General features: G+C 45.2%; 1 long non-coding RNA gene across 2 annotated transcripts in view; it reads right to left on the minus strand.

The window, feature by feature from the left end:
• The window catches only part of LOC141583716 (uncharacterized), a 79,488-nt gene extending 56,586 nt beyond the window's left edge, over positions 1-22,902 (minus strand). For both annotated transcript variants that reach the window (XR_012516568.1, XR_012516567.1), the window contains exons 1-2: positions 22,789-22,902; positions 19,190-19,285 (exon numbers count right to left, since the gene is read on the minus strand). This is a non-coding gene — a long non-coding RNA (uncharacterized LOC141583716). The remainder of the gene's footprint in view (positions 1-19,189; positions 19,286-22,788) is intronic.
• Between the last annotated feature and the right edge of the window lie 447 nt (positions 22,903-23,349).

A 23,349-nucleotide genomic window follows, 5' to 3' on the forward strand; every position in this document is an offset into this window, starting at 1 on the left:
ACCTTCCTCAAACCTCGGTAAAGTATCTCTTTATTAAATTCTCCTCCATTCCCCACCTAAGGGTACCACCCACCTCCTGTCAGGAGCTTAACTGATGTAGCCTCCAAGTACTTTATCCACCTGCTGAAACTTCCCCCTCCTGCTGAAATCCCCCCACTCAGTTTTTGGGAGTTACAGGTATCCTTTCTTGAAAGGCAAATGCCAGGAATCCCAAGCCAACAACAACTATTTATCAGATTGCTTTACAACCCTGCTTCAGGAGGAGTAAGTTTTATACTGGGGAATAGGAACAAGGGAGCAGGCCTGGAGTGGAAGAGAAGGGGAAGGAGAGGTGAGACTGCCCAAGGACAAAATTCGCATAGATGGTGTTGAAGAATGAGAACACGTGGACACAGGGAGGGGAGCATCACACACCGGGGTCTGTCGGGGGGGGAAATAGGGTAGTGACAGCGGGGGGTGAGGAGTTGAGGAGAGAGCATGGGGAGAAATGCCAGATATAGGTGATGAGGTGGAAGGCAGCAAATCACACTGCCATGTGTGTACCTATGCAACAATCTTGCATGTTCTTCACATGTACCCCAAAACCTAAAATGCATTAATATAAAAATTTGCATAGATATTAAAAACAATTCCAGAGGATGCTACCTTCTGCAGTGGCTACAGCCTGGGTGCTGCATGGGGAACAGAGATGAATAGAATTCATAGCTCTGCTACTGAAAAGCTGAGAGCGCTTAATCGCTCAGAGCCTCTCTTAACATATAAAAGGTAAATAATGGTAGCATATGCTTCACAGGGTTGTTATTAGGATCAGACAAATAATGCAAGCAAAATACTTATGCAGTGTCAGGCAAGTGTTCAGTGAACATTAACAGTTGCGGATTCTCTCTCTTAGGGAAGTGTTTGTATTCCTGGTGTTTTGTGAGGTTTCGCTAGAACCCTTAACTCTGGGATCAGTGAGCCACGGAGGGCCACTGAAGGAATGCATGTGGGGCCTGGAAAGAGGGGCTGTGAAGTCAAGGAGGCCTGGATCCAGATCTCAGTTCTGTCAATTCAGTTACACGACCTTGGGCAAGCTTTACCTCAACAGTTTTCTCGTCTATGAAATGGAGGTGATTACACCACCTCACAGCGTTATTGTGAGGGTCAGACGAGACAGCAGAGTGACTAACACCTAAGAGGTACTCAACTTCATTTTCTTCCTTTTAAATCAAGATGATTTTGGACAGAGATAGACAGACCGACAGACAGACAGACACACAGATGATAGAGACGGGGGTGGAGAGAGAGATAAACTAATTCATTTTAAAGAATTTGCTAATGTAACTGTGGGGGATTGGCAAGTCTTAAATGTGTAGGGCAGGCTGACAGGCTGGAAATGCAGCCAGAGTTTCTAGGTTACAGCCCTTAGGCAGAATTCTTTCTTCTGCTTTTGCTCTTAGGGACTTTAACTAATTGGATGAGGCCCATCCATATTACTGGGGGTAATCTACTTGACTTAAATTGTAAATATTAATTACATCTACAAAATACCTTCACAGAAACATCTAGACTGGTGTTTGACTAAACAACTGGGCACCACAGCCTAGTCACATTAACACATAAAATTAACCTTCACAATGACCATTGAGGTTCCACTGAGTACAATCTTTTACAGATTATAAGATAACGCAGCTCTGCAGCATGTGTGTGTGCGCGCGCGCGTGTGTGGGTGTGTGTGTTTATGTTTTCTTTGTTTCTCCTTTAAGCCACCCCACCAATTCTCAGAAGCCAAGAAATCCTAGATGTTATAATGGTGTATAGCCCTCCAAAGTCAAACCCTACCCTGACAAAATCTTATTTTTTAATATTTCTCTCATCAGGGAGAAACTGAATTCAATTATATGTATGTTATAATTACCTATTATAGAACTTAATTTGTTTAACCTTAATTCATTTAAATTTATTAAATTGCCATAAATGTTCTCCTTAGAAAGTGTGTTTATAGCCCGAATGCTTGTATTCCCTTAAAATTCATATATCGGAATTGTAACCCCAAATGTAATGGTATTAGGAGGTGGACTTCTGGAGTGATAATGTCATGGGGGTGGGATCCTCATGATTGGGATTGGTGCTCCAGAGAGCTCTCACTGTCTTCCTACCAGGTGAGGATAAAGAAGTCATCCGTCTGCAACCCAGAAGAGTTCTCTCACCTGAATCTCACTATGCTGGACCCTGATCTTGGATTTCTAGTCTCCAAAATTGTAAGAAAATAAATGTCTATTGTTTAAATTGTTTAATCTATGGCAGGCGTCCCCAAACTTTTTACACAGGGGGCCAGTTCACTGTCCCTCAGACCGTTGGAGGGCCGCCACATACTGTGCTCCTCTCACCGACCACCAATGAAAGAGGTGCCCCTTCCTGAAGTGCGGCAGGGGGCCGGATAAATGGCCTTAGGGGGCCGCATGCGGGCCGTAGTTTGGGGACGCCTGGTCTATGGTATTTTGTTACAGCAGCCTGAGCTAAGACAGAGTAAAAATTAACAATATCAAAAGAGGTGAGAAACTGCTTTGGGCCCTTTTGTAGAACATATTAGAACTATCTCTAGCAATAAAAGGAAAGGTGACTCACGCTGTGATCCCAGCGCTTTGGGAGGCTGAGGCAGCAGGACTGCCTGAGCCTAGGAGTTTGAGACCAGCCTAAGCATGTAGCGAGGCACTATCTCTACAAAAACATTTTTTAATTGGCTGGGTATGGTGGTGTACACCTGTAGCTACAGCTATTCAGGAGGCTTAGAAGGGAGACTCACTTGAGCCCAGCAGGTGGAGGCTGCAGTGAGCCACAATTGCAACCCTGCATTCCAGCCTGGTCAACAGAGCGAGACCCCGTCTCTCAAAAATAAATAAATACATACATACATAAAAATAAAGGGAAAGGTACGACACAAGTGTTTTTCATTGACTAGGTAGGTTTTTCAACCCTATTTGCTGTTTCATCTGTAATTTTATGAATGATGAAACGAGTCAGTGTTCTTTGATTTAGCCAGTCTTTTAAAAAAAATGTGGCCACTAAGTTGTAGTAACTCAATATTAAAAGTAATTTCCACAGAAATTTGTTTTGCTGTCAATAGCTGTAACACTACCACTGCATTACTCAATTTCTGACAGCAAAACCAGCACACTCCACCCACAAGAACCTTATTACAGCTCTGATGAAACAAGTGGTATTTATGATGACGACTTGCAGTTAAATCTACCGCTAGGACCTCCTCCTCCCGAGCCTCCATCCTACTCAAAACGCCATGTATTTCGAGAGACTGCTAGTCATTTCTCGTTGGGCATCCAATAAGCCACCAGGCTGCTGTCTGAAAGAAACCACTTGTTTCTGGGGTCCTTTCAAAGTTTCCCTTTAAACACGAGCTACTTAAACAATCACAGCACACCCTCCAGCTCCATGACTCATTTTTTTCTTTTTTTTTAGCCAGAGTCTCACTCTGTGGCCAAGGCTGCAGTGCAGTGATGCAATCTCAGCTCAGGGCAACCTCCACTCTCCAGGTTCAAGCGATTCTCCTGCCTCAGCCTCCCAAGTAGCTGGGACTACAGGTGTGCACCACCATACCTGGCTAGTTTTTGTATTTTAGTAGAGACGGGGTTTCACCATGTTGGCCAGGCTGGTCTCCAACTCCTGGCCTCAAGTGATCTGCCTGCCTTGGCCTCCCAAAGGGCTGGGATTACAGGTGTGAGCGGACCATGTCTGGTCTCCACGACTCTTTAAAATATGTGACCTCCGCAGGTAGCCGGGCAACTCAGAGCCTTGCTACCTTCATCCTGAAAGTGGGGATGATAATGCCGGCCTGCCCAGCTCAAGGAAAACAATCAGTGAAACATCGCATGCCACCACATGGCAGGTAATGAAGCAAAAGCTTCAGTATTTTCTGCAAATAAATGTATTACTAATTAGAAACTGCACACAGGCTGTTCACCCCACTGTTTGTTCTTTATGCTGTTGGCCTAACACAGGCCCATCCTTCTGGTCTCTGCATAGAGCTGCTTCTTCTGAGAAGCCTTTCTATTTTTTTGAGATGGAGCTGGGGTGCAGTGGTGAAATCTCAGCTCACTGCAACCTCCACCTCCTGAGTTCAAGCTATTCTCCCGCCTCAGCCTCTGGAATAGTTGGGACTACAGGCATGTGCCACCACACCAACTAATTTTTGTATTTTTATTTTTATTTTATTTATTTATTTATTTTTGAGACAGAGTTTCACTCTTGTTACCCAGGCTGGAGTGCAATGGTGCGATCCCGGCTCACCGTAACCTCCGCCTCCTGGGTTCAGGCAATTTTCCTGCCTCAGCGTCCCGAGTAGCTGGGATTACAGGCACGCGCCACCATGCCCAGCTGATTTTTTGTATTTTTAGTAGAGATGGGGTTTCACCATGTTGACCAGGATGGTCTCGATCTCTTGACCTCGTGATCCACCCGCCTTGGCCTCCCAAAGTGCTGGGATTACAGGCGTGAGCCACCGTGCCCAGCCTTAATTTTTGTATTTTTAATCAAGACAGGATTTCTCCATGTTGGCCAGGATGGTCTCAATGTCTTGACCTCATGATCCGCCCACCTCAGCCTCCCAAAATGCTGGAATTACAGGCATGAGCCACCGTGCTTGGCAAAGAAGCCTTGATTCCCCTTCCCTACCAAGCCCAGGTTATAGTGTTTCACCACATTCTTTAATGGACTTGCCTTCCTAACACGCATCATAATCTGTATGTATACATTTCTTTCTGTGACTATCTGTAAAATGTCTGTCTCTGCTCCTGGAATGGAAGTACCACAGAGCCAGGCCCTCATTCCATGTTCTTAGCTATAGCCCTGTGTCCAGCACACGGCTTGGCACTCAGTGGGTGTTCAACAAATATTTTTATTAAAAGTTGGTAAATGGGGTGGGTGCAGTGGCTCACACCTGTAATCCCAGCACTTTGGGAGGCCGAGGCAGGTGGATCACAAGGTCGGGAGATCAAGACCATCCTGGCCAACATGGTAAAATCCCATCTCTACTAAAAGAATACAAAAAAAATTAGCTGGGCGTGGTGGCACGCACCTGTAGTCCCAGCTACTTGGGAGGCTGAGGCAGGAGGATTGCTTGACCACAGGAGGCAGAGATTGCAGTGAGCCAAGATCCTCACTGTACCACAGCCTGGGCAACAATGAGACTCCATCTCAAAAAAGAAAAAAAAAGTAAATGGCCAGGTGCAGTGGTTCACACCTGTAATACCAGCACTTTGGGAGGCTGAGGTGGGTGGATTACAAGGTCAGGAGCTTGAGACCAGCCTGGCCAATATGGTGAAACCCCATCTCTACTAAAAATACAAAAATTTGCTAGGCATGGTGGTGCGCACCTGTAGTCTCAGCTGCTCAGGAGGCTGAGGCAGGAGAATCACTTGAATGGGGAAGTGGAGGTTGCAGTGAGCTGAGATCAGGCCACTGTACTCCAGCCTGGGCAATAGAGCGAGACTCTGTCTCAAAAAATAAAAAAAGTTAGTAAACATGTCTGCCCCTTCTAAATCTCACCACTCACACATTTGAAGAGAAAATATAGAGTTTATTTTCTCTTCCTAATTTTCCCAAAAGGACCTTTTTCCTTAAAAAAAAAAAAAAAAAAAAAAAAAAAAAAAGGAAGAAAAAAAAGAAAATTAAGGAAAGCTAGCTTAACTTCTGTTCACACACTACTACATTTTCTTATCAAACTTTCAGAGACTTTATACATGGAAAAGTGATACTCAAGAAACTGTCCTCCATACAATAATTTGCAAAAGTTGGGACTGGGTTCCCTGAAGCCCCTCCCTCTAATGAAATGACAGTGACCTGCTGCCTGACAGCCCTGTCCCTTTCCCTAACCTACGAAGGACCTGCCTGGGCCTGACTTTTGAATCTTTTCCTTTTCTTTTACTTCTTCCCTATTTTCCACTAAACGTCCCCTATCTTAGATGTGTTATATCTGTTAGGGGAATGAATCTGGTGTCAGTGCAAAATTAAAGTAGGATAATCAAATGTATTGTCATGTAATGATATGTTATCCCTTGGGAATAGCATAGCTATTCATTCAATCATGTTTATGATTAAGCAATCGATCTGTATACAATACAGTGTTGGGTATTGAAGAAAGTGCAAAGACACAGAAATGTGGTTTTTGGCAGACTTCCATTTCCAACAAAATGGCAAGGTAGATACTTTGAACAACTCACCACAACAAAAGACCTATCCATTATGAGTAAAATACTGTAAATGTCCCATAAACACATGGTTGATCTCACGAGGAAATGAAGGAAATCCCCCGAGGTTAAACACAAAGAAGCAGCTAAAAAACTGAAGGTAAGAAAACGGACACTTTGGGTACCCTAGTGTGGGTGGCACCTGTTTAGTGATTAAAGGACTTGGGTTTTAAGGGCCTCACAGGGCCAGAAGACAAGGCCTTTGGCTTTTCCTAAAAAGGAGTTGGAATTGGTAGCCAACACAAAGCTGGGGCTTTCAAAGGGATACATCGTGAATGAGAGTGGACTAGAAAATCACAACCATTGGCCAAGAAAGATGATGAAGGAGTTGTCTGCCTGGGTCTTGGCTTTGGATGCATGGGACAGGATATGGGGATGACATCTTCCACGAGAATCTGTAACCACAAGCCTATCTTCACAGAGTTTTAGGGCTAGAAGTTAAACAACCTGTGAGGAGGTCAAAAGATCGAGACCGCCGGGTGCGGTGGCTCCAGCCTGTAATCCCAGCACTTTGGGAGGCCGAGGTGGGTGGATTACAAGGTCAAGAGATCGAGACCATCCTGGTCAACATGGTGAAACCCCGTCTCTACTAAAAATACAAAACATTAGCTGGGCATGGTGGCGCGTGCCTGTAATCCCAGCTACTCAGGAGGTTGAGGCAGGAGAATTGCCTGAACCCAGGAGGCGGAGGTTGTGGTGAGCCGAGATCGTGCCATTGCACTCCAGCCTGGGTAACAAGAGCCAAACTCCATCTCAAAAAAAAAAAAAAATAATAATAATAATAATAATAATAATAAAAAAATTGGCTGGGCATGGTGGCATGCACTTGTAGTCCCAGCTACTCAGGAGGCTGAGGCAAGAGAATCGCTTGAACCTAGGAGGCGGAGGTTGTGGTGAGCCGAGATCGTGCCATTGCACTCCAGCCTGGGTAACAAGAGCCAAACTCCATCTCAAAAAAAAAAAAAATAATAATAATACTAATAATAATAATAATAAAATTGGCTGGGCATGGTGGCATGCACTTGTAGTCCCAGCTACTCAGGAGGCTGAGGCAAGAGAATCGCTTGAACCTAGGAGGCAGAGGTTGCAGTGAGCCGAGATCGCGCCAGCCACCATGCTCCAGCCTAGGCAACAGAGTAAGACTCCATCTCAAATAAATAAATAAATAAATAAATAAATAAATAAATACCTATGAGGGCTAAGATATTAATGTCAAGAAGTGGTTATGGGCTGCTAATACCATTGGGAATAGCTGGCAGAAGCAAATGCAGAACTTTTCTGGAGGAACATACCCTCAACCTAGATTGCCTTTCCAATAGATAAGGCTTCACAGACCATAAGCCCAGAAACCCAATGCACGTAAAAGAAAACATGATTCCAACCATCTTGAAGTTTATAATCATTCAGAAAGACAAGGCCTAGATTCACATTCAATGAAATACTATGGGCCAGGCATGGTGGCTCATACCTGTAATCCCAGCACTTTGGGAGGCCAAGGTGGGCAGATGACTTGAGGTCAGGCGTTCGAGACCAGCCTGGTCAACATGATAAAACTCTGTCTCTACCAAAAATACAAAAATTAGCTGGGCATGGTGGCATATACCTGCAATTTCAGCTACTGGGGAGACTGAGGCTAAGTCACAAGAACCGCTTGAACCCTTCAGAAGGCAAAGGTTGCAGCGAGCTGAGGCTGCACCACTGCACTGCAGCCTGGGCAACAGAGTGAGACTCTGTCTCCAAAAAAAAAAAAAAAGAAAAAGAAAAAGAAAAGAAAGAAAAAAAAAGAAATGTTATGCTAAGATGAATTTTTCACCAAGGACTTTGCAGTGCTAATGCTAATGCTTCATCCCAAAACATACAATCATCAAACGTAGAAATTTTAGGTACCCTAGAGAGGTATGAAAAAAACTTTTGGCTGGGTACAGTGGCTCATGCCTATAATCCCAGCACTTTGGGAGGCTGAGGAAGGCAAATCAACTGAGGTCAGGAGTTCGAGACATGGCAAAACCCTGCCTCTACTAAAAATATAAAAAATTAGCCAGGCATGGTAGCAGGCACCTGTAATCCCAGCTACTGGGGAGGCTGGGACAGAAGACTCGCTTGAACCCGGGAGATGGAAGTTGCAGTGAGCTGAGATCGCACCGCTGCACTCCAGCCGGGGTGACAGAGTGAGACTCTGCCTCAGAAAAGTTGGGGGGGGGCGGGGGGAGAAAGAAAAAAACTTTTATACAGGTAAGACCTAAAAATCACTTAAGACTTATTGATCCATAGCTAGCTCCCAGCGAATAACTGAGAATCAGACGTTTGAAGCTGCAGTGAGCTGTAACCACAGCACTGCACTCCAGCCTGGGCAACAGAGGATGACCCTGTCTCTAAAAAATAAATAAATAAATAAATAAAATTCACCTCCAGAAGCAATCAACTTATCCTTTCCTCTCCCAACTGTATATTCAGCATATTGTGCATTCAGATGAGGCTCACAAAATTCTGGAGCCCGAAGTTTTAGTATTACCCACCACAGAGTGAATATATGATGACTGAGCATATGTGCACTCTCATTTCAGACTGCCTGGGTTACAACCCCTACTTCATCCCTTTACTTATCCTCTCAGTGCCTCAGTTCCCCCATCTTTAACACAATGATAGTAACAGTGATTAATCCAGAGGTTGGGTATTTTGATTAAGTGAGATTTGTTCATCTAAAGAGTTCAGCCAAGTGCCAGTTTAATAAATATTAGCTATTCTTATTCTCATTATAAGCTGATTACCAGATTTAAATTATTTTTCATGAGATACACATTCAAGTATTACTTCAAAAAGCATTCAGAAAGCTAGTTTAAACTCTTCCCAGGCTAGAGTACATTGGCACAATCTCAGCTCACTGCAACCTCCGCCTCCTGGGTTCAAGTGATTCTCCTGCCTCAGCCTTCCTAGCAGCTGGGATTACAGGTGCATGCCACCACGCCTGGGTAATTTTTTCTATTTTTAGTAGAGATGGGGTTTTGCCATGTTGGCTAGGATAGTCTCGAACTTCTGACTTCACGTGATCTGCCTGCCTTGGCCTCCCAAAGTGCTGGGATTACAGGCATGAGCCACTGCACATGGTTTTTTTCTTTTCTTTTCTTTTCTTTTCCTTTCCTTTCCTTTCTCATCCCCTCCCCTCCCCTCCTTTTCCCTCCTCTCCCTTCCAGAGAGGATCTTGCTCTGTTGTCTAGGCTGGAGTGCAGTGGCATGATCACGGCTCACTAAAGCTTTGAAGTCCTGGGCTCAAGCGATCCCCCTGCCTCAGCTTCCTGAGTAGCTAGGCCCACAAGTGCATGCCACCATACCTGGCTAATTTCTTATTTTTAGTGGAGATGGGATCTCACCATGTTGCCCAGGCTGTTCTTAAAACTGGGCTCAAGTAATCCTCCTGCCTCATCCTCCCAAGGTGCTGAGATTACAGGCATGAGCCACCGTGCCTGGCCTAGAATAAGAACTCTTAAAATTCAGTAAGAAGAAGACAAACAATATCATATTAAGATAGCAAATAGTTTTAATAGATTACCAAATAAGGTATAGGAATAATTAATAAGCACATAAAAGATGCTCAGCATCATTAGCCTTAGGGAAACAAAAATTAAAAGCACAATGAGATATACTTTACACCAACTGGGATCGCTACAATAAAAAATACAGATAATAGTTAAGTGTGTGGAGGAGGTAGAGAAACTAGACCCCTCATACATTGCTGGTGGGAATGTAAAACGGTGTAGCCACTTTGTTTTTGTTTTGAGACAGTTTCACTCATCACCCAGGCTGGTGTACAATAACGGGACCTCAGCTCACGGCAACCTCCACCTCCCAGATTCAAGCGATTCTCCTGCCTCAGCCTTCCAAGCAGCTGGGATCATAGGTGCCCACCACCACGCCAGGCTAATGTTTGTATTTTTAGTAGAGAGGGAGTTTCACCATATTGGCCAGGCTGGTAGGCTGGTCTCGAACTCCTGAACTCGGGTGATCTGCCCGCCTCAGCCTCCCAAAGTCCTAGGATTACAGGCATGACCCACCGCACCCAGCCAGTATAGCCACTTTGGAAAACTATCTGGCAGTTTCTTAAAACGTTAAATATAAAATTACCCTATAACCTAGCAATTCCACTCCTAGGTATCTATCCAAGAGAAATGAAAACGTGCCTTTACAAACACTTACAGCAGCTTTATTCAACACACCAGAAACATGGAAACGATCCAAATGTCCATCAACTGGTTAACTGAGACACAAAATGTGGTATTCCACATCAGTATGGATGAACCACAAAACCACTATGTTAAGTAAAAGAAGGCAGGTTCCAAAGTCTCCATATTGTACCATTTCATTTTCACAAAATATCCAAGAAAGATAAAAGTTAGAGAAAGTAGATTAGTGACTACCTTGGGCTGGTAGGAAGGATAGCCAATGGCTGTAAATGAACGAAGGGAATCTCACTGGCATGATGACATGTTTTAAGACTGTGACTACAGTGATGTTTGCACAACTTGTATATTTACTAACAATCATCTAATTCTACACTTAAACCGGGTGAACTTTATGATTTGTAAATTATACTTTATGAAAGTTATTTTTAGGCTGGGTACAGTGGCTCACACCTATAATCTCAGCACTATAGGGGGCTGAGGTAGGTGGACTGCTTGAGTCCAGGAGTTTGAGACCAGCCTGGGCAGCATAGTGAGACCCCATCTCTCCAAAAATTTAATAATTAGCTAGGCATGGCCGGGCACAGTGGCTCACACCTGTGATCCCAGCACTTTGGAAAGCCGAGGTGGGCAGATCATGAGGTCAGGAGTTTGAGATCAGTCTGACCAACATGGCGAAACCCCATCTCTACTAAAAATACAAAAAAAAAATTGGCTGGAAGGCTGAGGGGGGAGAACAGCTCGAACCTGGGAGGCGGAGGTTGCAGTGAGCTGAGATTGTGCCACTACACTCCAGCCTGGGTGACAGAGTGAGGCTTTGTCTCTTAATAAATTTAATAAATAAACCATTACATAAAGAAAATTAATAAATAAATTTAATATAAAATTTAAATTTAAAAATAAAATAAATTTAATAAACCATTAAATAAATAAATAATCCCAAGATACTCCTTGCTTTCCTTTTCTTTAATTTTCTTAGATTCTATTTTGCCTTGCTCCGGTAGAGTTAATGAAAAGTCTTTCCCCTCATAATCCCTGGTTAATTCTGTCCCGTTCCAAGAGTTCATTTCTCTTACTTAAAGAAAAAAAACAAAAGGCTGGGCCCTGTGGTTCACGCCTATAAACCCAGCACTTTGGGAGGCTGAGGTGGGTGGATCATGAGGTCAGGAGTTCAAGACCAGCCTGGCCAACATGGTGAAACTCTTATCTCTACTAAAAACACAAAAATTAGCTGGGTATGGTAGTGGGCACCAGCTGCTCCGGAGGCTGAGGCAGAAGAATTGCTTGAATCTAGGAGGCGGAGGCTACAGTGAGCTGAGATCTCATCACTGCACTCCAGCCTGGGTGACAGAGCAAGACGCCATCTCTAAAAAAAAAAAAAAAAAAAAAAATCCCGTATGGCCTATTTCTCTTTTTCTAGGTACCTACACTTGGAAGTGCCAGCACTATTTTCACTCTGAATAGGTGACCGTCTCCCTAGTGGCCCTTCTTCCTTGCCTCCTGTCCTCCCTGCATTGGCCCTTGTCTCCAGTTAGGCTATGGGCCTTTCTAGCTGGTTCCTCTATCTATGGCTTCCTGATTCTTGACTGTTTGCCATGTCCCTGGCACTTGTGTTAGGCTCTTTTTTCACTTGCAGTGAATAAAGCACATGGGATTTCACGGGGCTTGAGAAAAAGGTCAGAAATGCTGAGAGTCCATTTGCAGGTAGAAAAGGTGGAGGTGAAGATTGGGGACAGTGGTGGGGTAGTGTTTGTCTTTGCCTTCTTCTGGATTTCCTGAATATTGCTGTGTAACCTCTCCTTCTCTGGAATTTTTATGATCCTTTTCCAATTCTCCCTTCTTCAAGTGTCCTTTATTATCTACTTTCCCCTGTTTCCTATTGGTTTCTTTCTTAGTCTGACGAATTATACTCTAACTCCTATGCTTCCTCCTTCACTCGCTACCAGCCCAAATTTAAACACTGAAAAGAAAAAATAAATCACAGGCTAATGCTATGGCTTTCAGCTTTTGTTACAGAATGACAAAGTGGGCTAAAATGTCATTTCTAACCCAGCTACAGAACCAGCAAATATTTTCAAGTCTCTGATGGGGCATAGGTGGAGATGCCTTACCCAGTAAATTACCTGGCAGGGAGTAGAATGTGTCTTCTGCATTTTGTTTAGCAAAAGGATTGTTAGCACTGTCTCATCTGCAGTGAGAATTTAGAGACATTCAGAATTCTTTAATCTGGAAACTGGCCCTGGGGATGTGCAACAGGGTGACTCCATCCGACTGGAGGAGAGCAGAGTCTCTGCAGAGCAGCGTGTTCGCTGTGCTAGCACAGTGCCTTCCTGCCAGAGTACACTGGGACTTGAACATTTAGGAATGAAACATTGAGATACTGACTATACAATTTGCAAAACCACTTAAGTTGCCTGCAAAAGAACCATGTTTTGTTTTTTGTTCGAGCAAAGACTTAAATTTAGCAAAAACAAAAACATAATTGCTGAGAAGGAGCAGAAGAAGACTTCTGGGGTGCTGTAAATAGTATCATAATCTGAGTGACAGTTATATGGATACATACAAAAGTAAAAATGGACAGGGGTGAACACCTAAGATTCGTGCACTTTACGTATATTATACTTCCTTTTTCTTTTTCTTTTTTTTGGGGGGGGTGGGGGGATGGAGTCCCGCTTTGTTGCCCAGGCTGAAGTGCAGTGGCGCAATCTCGACTTACTGCAGCCTCCACCCACGAGGTTCAAGCATAGCTGGGATTACAGGTGTGAGCCACCACTCTTGGCCTTATACTTCATAATAAAAATTTAAAAAGATAGATGGTGGTAGTGGTTATGTAACCATGTGAATGTATTTAATGCCACTGAACTATACATTTTAAAAAAGGTTAAAATGCAACATTTTATGTGTATTTTACCACAATAAAAAAAATGAGAGGCACATACCTGAGTACAGCTCACTACCATATATTAAAGGATGCTACTGGTCGGGTGCAGTGGCTCACACCTGTAATACCAACACTTCGGGAGACTGAGGCAAGTAGATTGCTTGAGCTGAGGGGTTTGAGACCAGCCTGGTCAACATGGCAAAACCCTGTCTCTACTAAAAACACAAAAACTAGCTGAGTGTGGTGGAGCATACCTGCCTCAAAAGAAAAAATAATAAAGGATACTACTTGCCCTAATGATGGAAAAGTTCACATTACGAGTAGATGGAAAACCCACCTATCTCCCTGGAGCATTTGCCTTGGCTCTTCACTCGTTTTTCCAGTTGCTTCCTTCCCAAGGTCTATAATCTCTACTGGAAAACGGAATAGTCTTGGACAGTGTGACTCCTGTCCCAGCCTCCTCATGACCCTCACGCGACCCACCCTCATACTCCCCCTGCATGCGTGACTTCCAGGGTTGGGGGAAGCTGAATAAAGGCCTAGAGTTCAAGGGGAGGGCAGGGTGCAGGCAGAGAGGAGGGACGGGCCCTGCAGGATCTCTGCTCTCCTCCTATCTCCGGCTTCCCCTCGCCTCTCCTCCCCCAGCCTGAGGCAGGGGGCAAACTGCAGACTTTTAGTCAGAAAAGAGACCCTAGGTCATCAAGTTCCACCTCCCTATTTTCACTTCATTTTATTTTTAAATGACGCAAACAAAGTAAGGAGAGGTGAAAGAGCTTTTCCAAGGTTACACAGTCAGCTGGAGACAGAGCCAGGACTCAAGTTGAGGCCCTGCGATGCACAGTGCTATCTGAGACCTGTACCTTGTGTGCAGTCTTATCTGTTGCTCCAGAATCCTGTCCTATCTTCCTCCTCTGCCTTCCTGTTGGAGTTTTGTTTTGTTTTGTTTTTTGTTTTTTGTTTTTGTGACAGGATCTTGCTATGCTGCCCAGGCTGGAGTGCAGCAGCGTGATCATGACTTACTGCAGGCTTGACCTCCACAGCTCAAGTGATCCTCCCACCTCAGCCTCCAAGTACCTGGGACTACAGGTGTATGCCACCATGCCAGGTAATTTTTAAACTTTTTGTAGAAACAGGGTCTTCCTATGTTGCACAGACTGGTCTTGAACTGCTGGGTTCAAGAGATCCTCCTGTCTCGGCCTCCCAAAGTGCTGAGGTGTGAACCACTGCTCCTGGCCTGCAGCATTTTTTTTTAAAATAAAAACTTTACTTAGGTTTAATTCACATGTCTTAAAAGGTACCCATTCAAAATGTGCAATTCAATGAATTTTAGTATACTGAGTGTTATGCAACCATGTCAATTTTAAAACTCTCTCGACTGGGCACAGTGGCTCACGCTTGTAATCCCAGCACTTTGGGAGGCTGAGATGAATGAATCACCTGAGGTCAGGAGTTTGAGACCAGCCTGAGCAATATGGTGAAACCCCAGCACTATTAAAAACAAACAAACAAGGCCGGGCGCGGTGGCTCACGCCTGTAATCCCAGCACTTTGGGAGACCGAGGTGGGTGGATCACGAGGTCAAGAGATCGAGACCATCCTGGTCAACATGGTGAAACCCCGTCTCTACTAAAAATACAAAAAATTAGCTGGGCATGGTGGCGCGTGCCTGTAATCCCAGCTACTCAGGAGGCTGAGGCAGGAGAATTGCCTGAACCCAGGAGGCGGAGGTTGCGGTGAGCCGAGATCGTGCCATTGCACTCCAGCCTGGGTAACAAGAGCGAAACTCCGTCCCCCAAACAAACAAACAAACAAACAAACAAACAAAAACTCTCTCGTCACCTCAAAAAGAAACTCTGTACTCATTAGTGGTCACTCCCCATTCTCCCTCAACCCCTAATCCTAGGAAACCATCAACCTATAGATTTGCGTTTTCTGCACATTTCACATTAGTGGATTCACAGAATACGTGGGTCTTTGTGACTGGCTTTTTCCACTTAGTGTAATGTCTTCAAGTTTTATGCATGTCATAGCCCTCCAGATTATTCAATTGTTCTTGTCAAGGTACGTGGAATAAAGGGGCAGAGAGAACAATGACAAGAGAAGATTGAGAAGGAGAATTCTGAGGTCTAAGGCAAAACAGCACCATGAGATTAAGGGAGGAATAAATTCCCTTCTGTGTACCTTGCACCTTAGCGGTCTATTAATATTCATTGTCTTATTTAATTTTGATAGTCTAGGAGCATCACCATCCCCTGTTTAGATGTGAAAAACTGAAAAGGAATTTGGTAGGTTTTCCAGGGGAATTCAAGTCCTCAGGAGTAGAACAAGAATGGGATTCAACTTTGCCTGGCCCCAATGGGCCACTGTCTGTCTTTTATTAGACTGGGCCACTTTTCAGGCTATCAGATTCTGACAGTGGGTTGTTTCACATACATGAGTGGCGGAGATTTCTGTTTAGTCTAAAAGAGTGGTGCTTTTAAATCATTTTACTTCCCTAGCCCAGAATCTTCTCATTCATCATCCTTGCATTCCTCATTGCAATACTGTTTCCAAGAGCCAAGGAAGAACAAGACCCACATGACCAGTGTAAAGGACTGGATAAAGTGGGGCACATCCATGTGGTGGAGTCCGTGGTAAAATAGGTTGGAAAAGATCCTTCTGGACTGATACAGAATAATCTTGATATACACAGTGAACAAACGCCACATGCAGAACAGTATGTATACTATGCCACTGTTTGTATAAAAACTGTAGAGGAGGAGTGGAAGGTAACAAACACACAAACACATATGCATTTGCTTGTTATGTACACAGTAACTCTGCAAGAAATCTCAGAAAATGTAAAACCGGCCCAGAGGCTCATGCCTATAATCCCAACACTTTGGGAGACCAAGGCAGGTGGATCACCTGAGGTCAGGAGTTGGAGACCAGCCTGGCCAACATGGTGATACCCTATCTCGAGTAAAATTACAAAAATTAGCTGGGCATGGTGGTGCACGTGCCTGTAATCCCAGCTACTCAGGAGGCTGAAGCAGGAGAATCCCTTGAACCCGGGAAGTGGAGATTGCAGTGAGACAAGATCGTGCTACTTTACTCCAGTCTGGGCAACAGAGTGAGACTCTTTCTCAAAAAAAAGAAAGGAAGAAAGAAAGAACGAAAAAGAAAATGTAAAACGTAGTTGCCTCTGTGGAGGGAAACTGCATCACTGGGGACAGTGGTAAGAGGAATTTCACTCTTTAGCTTTCTGAAACTTTTAACTTTTGAACGATGTGACTGTACTGCCTATTCAAAAATGCATACAATATATACGTTTAAATCTAGTAAACAGCTCGTTATAGTGGCTCATGCCTGTAATCCCAACACTTTGAGAAGCCGAGGTAAGACTGCTTGAGACCTGGAGATAAAGAGCAGCCTGGGCAATATAGTGTGACCTCCCATCTCTACAAAACAAAACAAGAATTAGCTAGGCGTGGTGATGTGTGGCTATTATAGTTCCAGCTATTGAGGAGGCTGAGGTGGGAGAATCCCTTGAGGCCAGGAATTTAAGACTGCAGTGAGCTATGATTGATTGCACCAATACACTCCAGCCTGGGTGACAGAGTAAAACTCAGACTCAAAACCAGTTATGTACTTAACTCATTAATGAGTCTCTTTGGCTGTGGGTGGTGGATCATGCCTGTAATCCCAGCACTTTGGGAGGACAAAGTGGGCAGATCACCTGAGATTAGGAGATTGAGACCAGCCTGGCCAACACGGTGAAACCCCATCTCTACCAAAAATACAAAAATTAGCCAGGTGTGGTGGCAGGCACCTGTAATCCCAGCTATGCAGGAGGCTGAGGCAGGAGAATCGCTTGAATCAGGAGGCAGAGGTTGCAGTGAGCCGAGATCACACCGCTGCACTCCAGCCTGGGCAACAGAGCAAGAGTCCGTCTCGAAAAAAAAAAAAAAAAAAAAAAAAAAAGAATGAGTCCCTTGACCCTAACAGGTTCTGGTCTGGGTGGTACTGGGGATATAGATAGGAACAAAGCCAAACAGAAAAAGTGGAAAAGACTTTTGCAGACGTCACACTTCTTGTTGCTTTTGTTTTGAGAGGGGCTCACTCTTTCACCCAGGCTGGAGTGCAGTGGCACAATCATAGCTCACTGTAACCTCAAACTCCTGGGCTCAAGTGATCTTCCTCCTTCGGCCTCCCTATAGCTGGGATTGGCTGTGTGCACCACCATGCCCAGCTAATTGTACCCCCTTTCATGTGTTTCATGTGTCCAAAAGACAGCTCCTTTGACACCAGTCATAACTCCTCTATGAACAGAAATCTTCCACTTCTCTCCTGATTTTTCTATAGCATTTAGAACAAGTCTGCACCACACTTAACAATCACTTACCTGTCCCTTTGTTTTGTTTGCTGTGCCTTCAAGAATGCTCAGTACAGATCACCCACGTTCAGTTGCTGTCACTGTTCACACAGTTGTCCAAGATCATCCCAGGACCTAAGAAATATCCCACCTCTCCCTTCCCACTACTCACTTATTCCCATTGCCACCATCTCAGGAACAAGAGATGAGCAATGGGACTTTCCCAGGATGTGGTTAAAGATGTGAACCTGTCCTAGGCTCACATTTGGGAGGCCAGAGGTGAGAGGATTGCTTGAGGCCAGGAGTTCTAGACCAGCCTGGGCAAACTAGCAAGACTGTGTCTCTACAAAAATAGAACATTTTAAAAAAATTAGCCATGCATAGTGGCAGATGCACAACACTGTACTCGAACTTGGGCAATAGAACAAGATACTGTTTTTTTATAAATAAATAAATAAATAAAGGTGAACCTGGGTCCAAGTGCTCTTCCCCTTTTTTTAGATTGGGTAAATCAGTCAACCTCTGTACACCTCAGATTCCACAAGTCTAAAGTAGGGATAATGACATGACTTCTGTCAATGGCTATTGTAATAACTAAATAAATTAATATACAGGCCACATACCTAAATAAATATAAAGACCTGGTACAGTGGCTCATGCCCATAATCCCAGTACTTTGGGAGGCCAAGGCAGGAGGATCATTTGAGCCAGAGTTCAAGACCAGCCTGGGCAGCATAGGCAGACCCTGTCTCTCCAAAAAAAAAAAAAAATGCCGGGTAAGGTGGCTTCCACCCGTAATCCCAGCACTTTGGGAGACTGAGGCAGGCAGATCACAAGGTCAGGAGATTGAGACTATCCTGGCCAACATGGTGAAACCCCGTCTCTACTAAAAATACGAAAAGTAGCTGGGTGTGGTGGCTCGCACCTGTAGTCTCAGCTACTCAGGATGCTGAGGTGGGAGAATCACTTGAACCCAGGAGTCAGAGGTTGCAGTGAGCTGAGATCGCACTACTACACTCCAGCCTGGCAACAGACTGAGACTGCATCTCGGAAAAAAAAAAAACATTGTTGAGCATAGTGGCACATACCTATAGCTCCAGCTACTCAGGAAGCTGAGGCAGGAGGATCACTTGGGCCTGGGAGGTTGAGGCTGCAGTGAGTTGTGATGGCACCACTGCATTCCTGCCTGAGCAACAGAGTGAGACTCTGTCTCAAAAAAATAAAATATTTAAAAATAAATACACTAAGCACATATAAGTGTTAGGCACGTAGAAAGCAATATGTGGATCTTGTTAATCATTGCTATTATCTTTAGCCATTCCTTCCCCACCTGCCACCCCTCTCCCTCAGGTTCAGCCAAACATAACATGTCTCCATTTCTGGAATATATCATGCACCTGCCCACTTGGCTGAATACATGTTCTTGTCTTCCCTGTCTGCCTGGTGAGGCTGGACTCTCTGCATAACTCTCCCTCCTTTTCCAGGCAAAATTAGCTGCTCCCTCCTCAAAGTGCCATTGTTCTTCCTGCTTTACTTACATGGCCACTTTTCCTGGTAATCATGACATCTCGAATGACAGGATCCATGTCTTGTTTATCTGTTAAGCCAGCAGGGGCCTGGGAGAGGGAGACTGCCTGAGGGGCAAAGACAGGATGACCATGTTTGACCATGCCTGACATTTATAAGACTCTGGACACACCTCCAAATGTTAGACCCTTTTGACATATCTTCATTTAAAAAATCATTCTGGAAGACTCAAAAAAAAAAAAAAAAGAAGTTTACAGCAGGGGTCATGCACTGTTTCATAAAGGACCTACACTTTTTTTTTTAATTTTAGGATTTGTGGGTCATCTAATCCCTGTTGCAACTATTGAACACTGAATGCCCAACTGCCCTTGTATCTCCCAAGTAACTAAACTACAGGAATGGGATGAGTGTGGCTATGTTCCAATAAAATTTTATATATGAAATTTGAATTTCATACCGTTTTCCTGTGTCACAAACTAGTTTACTTTTTACTTTCATTCAACCATTAAAAATCTAAAACTTGGGGCCGGGCGCGGTGGCTCAAGCCTGTAATCCCAGCACTTTGGGAGGCCAAGGATCACGAGGTCAAGAGATCGAGACCATCCTGGTCAACACGGTGAAACCCCATCTCTACTAAAACTACAAAAAATTAGCTGGGCATGGTGGCGCGTGCCTGTAATCCCAGCTACTCGGGAGGCTGAAGCAGGAGAGTCGCCTGAACCCAGGAGGCAGAGGTTGCAGTGAGCCGAGACTGCGCCATTGCACGCCAGCCTGTGTAACAAGAGCGAAACTCCGTCTCAAAAAAAAAAAAAAATCTAAAACTTGGCCAGGTGTGGTGGCTCACACCTGTAATCCCAGCACTTTGGGAAGCCGAAGTGGGCAGGCGGATCACAAGGTCAGGAGATCGAGACCATCCTGGCCAACATGGTGAAACCCCCATCTCTAATAAAAATACAAAAAAAAATTAGCCGGGTGTGGTGGTGCCCACCTGTAGTCCCAGCTGCTTGGGAGGCTGAGGCAGGAGAATTGCTTGAACCCAGGAGGCTGAGGTTGCAGTGAGCCAAGATCACACCACTGCACTCCAGCCTGGTGACAGAGCGAGACTCCATCTCAACAACAACAACAAAAATGTAAAACTCGAGGCCAGCCTGGCCAACACGGTGAAGCCCCTTCTCTACCAAAAAATACAAAAAGTAACTGGGTGTGGTGGTGTGAGCCTGTAGTCCCAGTGACTGGGGTAGGCTGAGGTGGGAGAATCGCTTGAACCCAGGAGGAGGTGGCGGCTGCAGTAAGCAGTGATTGTGCCACTGCATTCCAGCCTGAGAGACAAAGTGAGACCTTGCCTCAAAAAAAAAAAAGGAAAACTCAGCAGGACACACAATAGATCACACCTGTGATCCAAGCACTGGGAGGCCAATGCAGGAGGATCATTTAAGCTCAGGAGTTCTATACTAGCCTGGGCAACGTATTTAGACATCATGTCTATCCTCCCCGCCATCCCCCCACCTCCCCATCCCCCGGCAAAAAAATTACCCAAGTGTGGAGGCATGCCCCTCTAGTACCAGTTACTCTAGAGGCTGAGGTGGGAGGATTGTTTGAGTTCGGGTGGCTGAGGCTGCTGTGAGCCATGATCACACCACTGCACTCCAGCCTGGGCAACAGAGCAAGACAGTGACTCAAAAAAAAAAAAAAAAAAGTAAAACTTATTTCTTTGCTGCAGCCCATACAAACACAGAAGGTAGGCGGATTTGGTGGAAGTGGCTGTGGCTTATAGACCACTGGTATAAAGGATCTTTTTTTTTTACTGCTTTTCAATTATTGCTTGTTTTAGAGATAGGGTCTCACTCTATCACCTGCAGCCTGGACCTCCAGGGCTCAACCGATCACACCCAGGCCCAGCTTTTTTTTTTTTTTTTTTTTTTTTTGGTAGAGATGGGGGTCTTGCTTGCTAAGTTGCCAAGGCTTTTTTTAAAATTAATTAATTAATTAATTAATCTATTTATTTATTTATTTATTTTTTGAGAAGGCGTTTCGCTCTTGTTACCCAGGCTGGAGTGTGATGGCGCAATCTCGGCTCACCGCAACCTCCACCTCCTGGGTTCAGGCAATTCTCCTGCCTCAGCCTCCTGAGTACCTGGGATTACAGGCATGCGCTACCATGCCCAGCTAATTTTTTGTATTTTTAGTAGAGACGGGGTTTCACCATGTTGACCAGGATGGTCTCGATCTCTCGACCTCGTGATCCACCCGCCTCGGCCTCCCAAAGTGCTGGGATTACAGGCTTGAGCCACCGCACCTGGCAATTTATTTATTTATTTAGACGACTCTCACTCTGTAGCCCAGAGCTGGAGTGCAGTGGCAAGATCGCAGCTCACTGGAACCTCTGCCTCCGGGTTCAAGTGATTCTCCTGCCTCAGGCTCCCAAGTAGCTGGGACTACAGGTGGGCACCATTCTGCCTGGATACTTGTTGCATTTTTTGTAGAGATGGGATTTTACCATGTTGGCCAGGCTGGTCTCGAACTCCTGACCTCAAGTGATCCATCCACCTCCGCCTCCCAAAGTGCTGGGATGATTACAGGACTTGAGTCTGTAATCCTGGCACCTGGCCTTTTTTCTGTTTCTATGAATCATTGGGGGAAATGGTAGGATTGCCAGATTTCGCAATAAAAATGCATAAGAGCCACTTAAATTTGAATTTTAGGTAAACAAGGGGTACTTCTTTGTTTGTTTTTTTTTCTTTTTTTGCGAGGGGGAGACAGATTCTCACTCTGTGGCCCAGCCTGGAGTACACTCGCGCAATCTCTGCTCACTGCAACCACCGCCTTCCAGGTTCAAACCATTCTGCTGCCTCAGCCTCACGTAACTAGGACTGGAGGTGTGTGTCACCACGCTCAGTTAATTTTTTATGTTTTTAGTAGAGACGGGTTAGCCAGGATGGTCTCAATCTCCTGACCTTGTGATTTGCCCACCTCGGCCTCCCAAAGTGCTAGGATTACAGGCATGAGCCACCATCCCCGGCCAACAAGGGATACTTTTTAAAAGTACATATCCCGGGTGGGCGCGGTGGCTCACGCCTGTAATCCCAGCACTTTGGGGGGCTGAGGCGGGTGGATCACGAGGTCAAGAGCTCGAGACCATCCTGGTCAACATGGTGAAACCCCGTCTCTACTAAAAATACAAAAAATAATCAGCTGGGCATGGTGGCGCGTGCCTGTAATCCCAGCTACTCAGGAGGCTGAGGCAGGAGAATTGCCTGAACTCGGGAGGCGGAGGTTGCGGTGAGCCGAGATCGCGCCATTGCACTCCAGCCTGGGTAACAAGAGCGAAACTCCGTCTCAAAAACAAAAACAAAAACAAAGTATATATCCCATGCAATATTTACGTTTTCATCTGACATGCCCAATTCAAATATTCCACTACTCTCCAGGTGCAAAGATGTTCTTACCCTCCACCCCTCCACCCCACAGTGCTGGCCCACGGCCCACCCCTCACCCCTCCCAGTCTTCTTCCTCTCATCTTCTCCCTTCCCCCTCCTCCTCTCTCTCGCCGCCGCCGCTCCAGCCCCATTTCCCCACCTTCATTCCCTCCCCCATGAGAGTTATCAGTTACCCCTGTATTTTCGCACGTGGAGAGCCATTTGACCTAGCAGTGTGGGCGGGAGAACAAAGACACTCCCTGTCAATCGGCGGGGAGCAGGCCTGAGGACCACCTCTCCCCAGCGCCGGAGCTGCAGGAAGTTGGCGCCAGTCACGTGGGGCGAGTCCACGGGGCGGGAGCAGCTGCAGGCTGGTAAACTCCCAGTCGAGGAGGATTCTTTTTGGGATTTTCGGGAAGAAGAACAGGAGGTTACACTTTGCAGACCCGAGGGTGTCAATTCATGGCACTCTGTGATTATCTCTTCTGTGATTGTTTGCAGCTTTTATTAGTATTTATAAATAGTGATAAATAAAAAGAAGTCTTGTCTCTGTTAGAATCCTGGAAACAAAGGGAAGGCTTTGTATTCCTCCTGAGCCTATGAAAGTAGGACAATGTAAATCTGCAAGGAACGTTGGGGGACAGGGAAGAGGGCACTCCGGGGTGAAACGGCAAGGGTAGAGTCGGGACTGTGTGAATGTCCCCATCATGAGACCCAGCCCTTCCTTGGAAGATCTAATTCTAGTCTGTGTGTTT

Source organism: Saimiri boliviensis, chromosome 2, assembly GCF_048565385.1.
Source record: "Saimiri boliviensis isolate mSaiBol1 chromosome 2, mSaiBol1.pri, whole genome shotgun sequence".
Taxonomy (NCBI): domain Eukaryota; kingdom Metazoa; phylum Chordata; class Mammalia; order Primates; family Cebidae; genus Saimiri; species Saimiri boliviensis.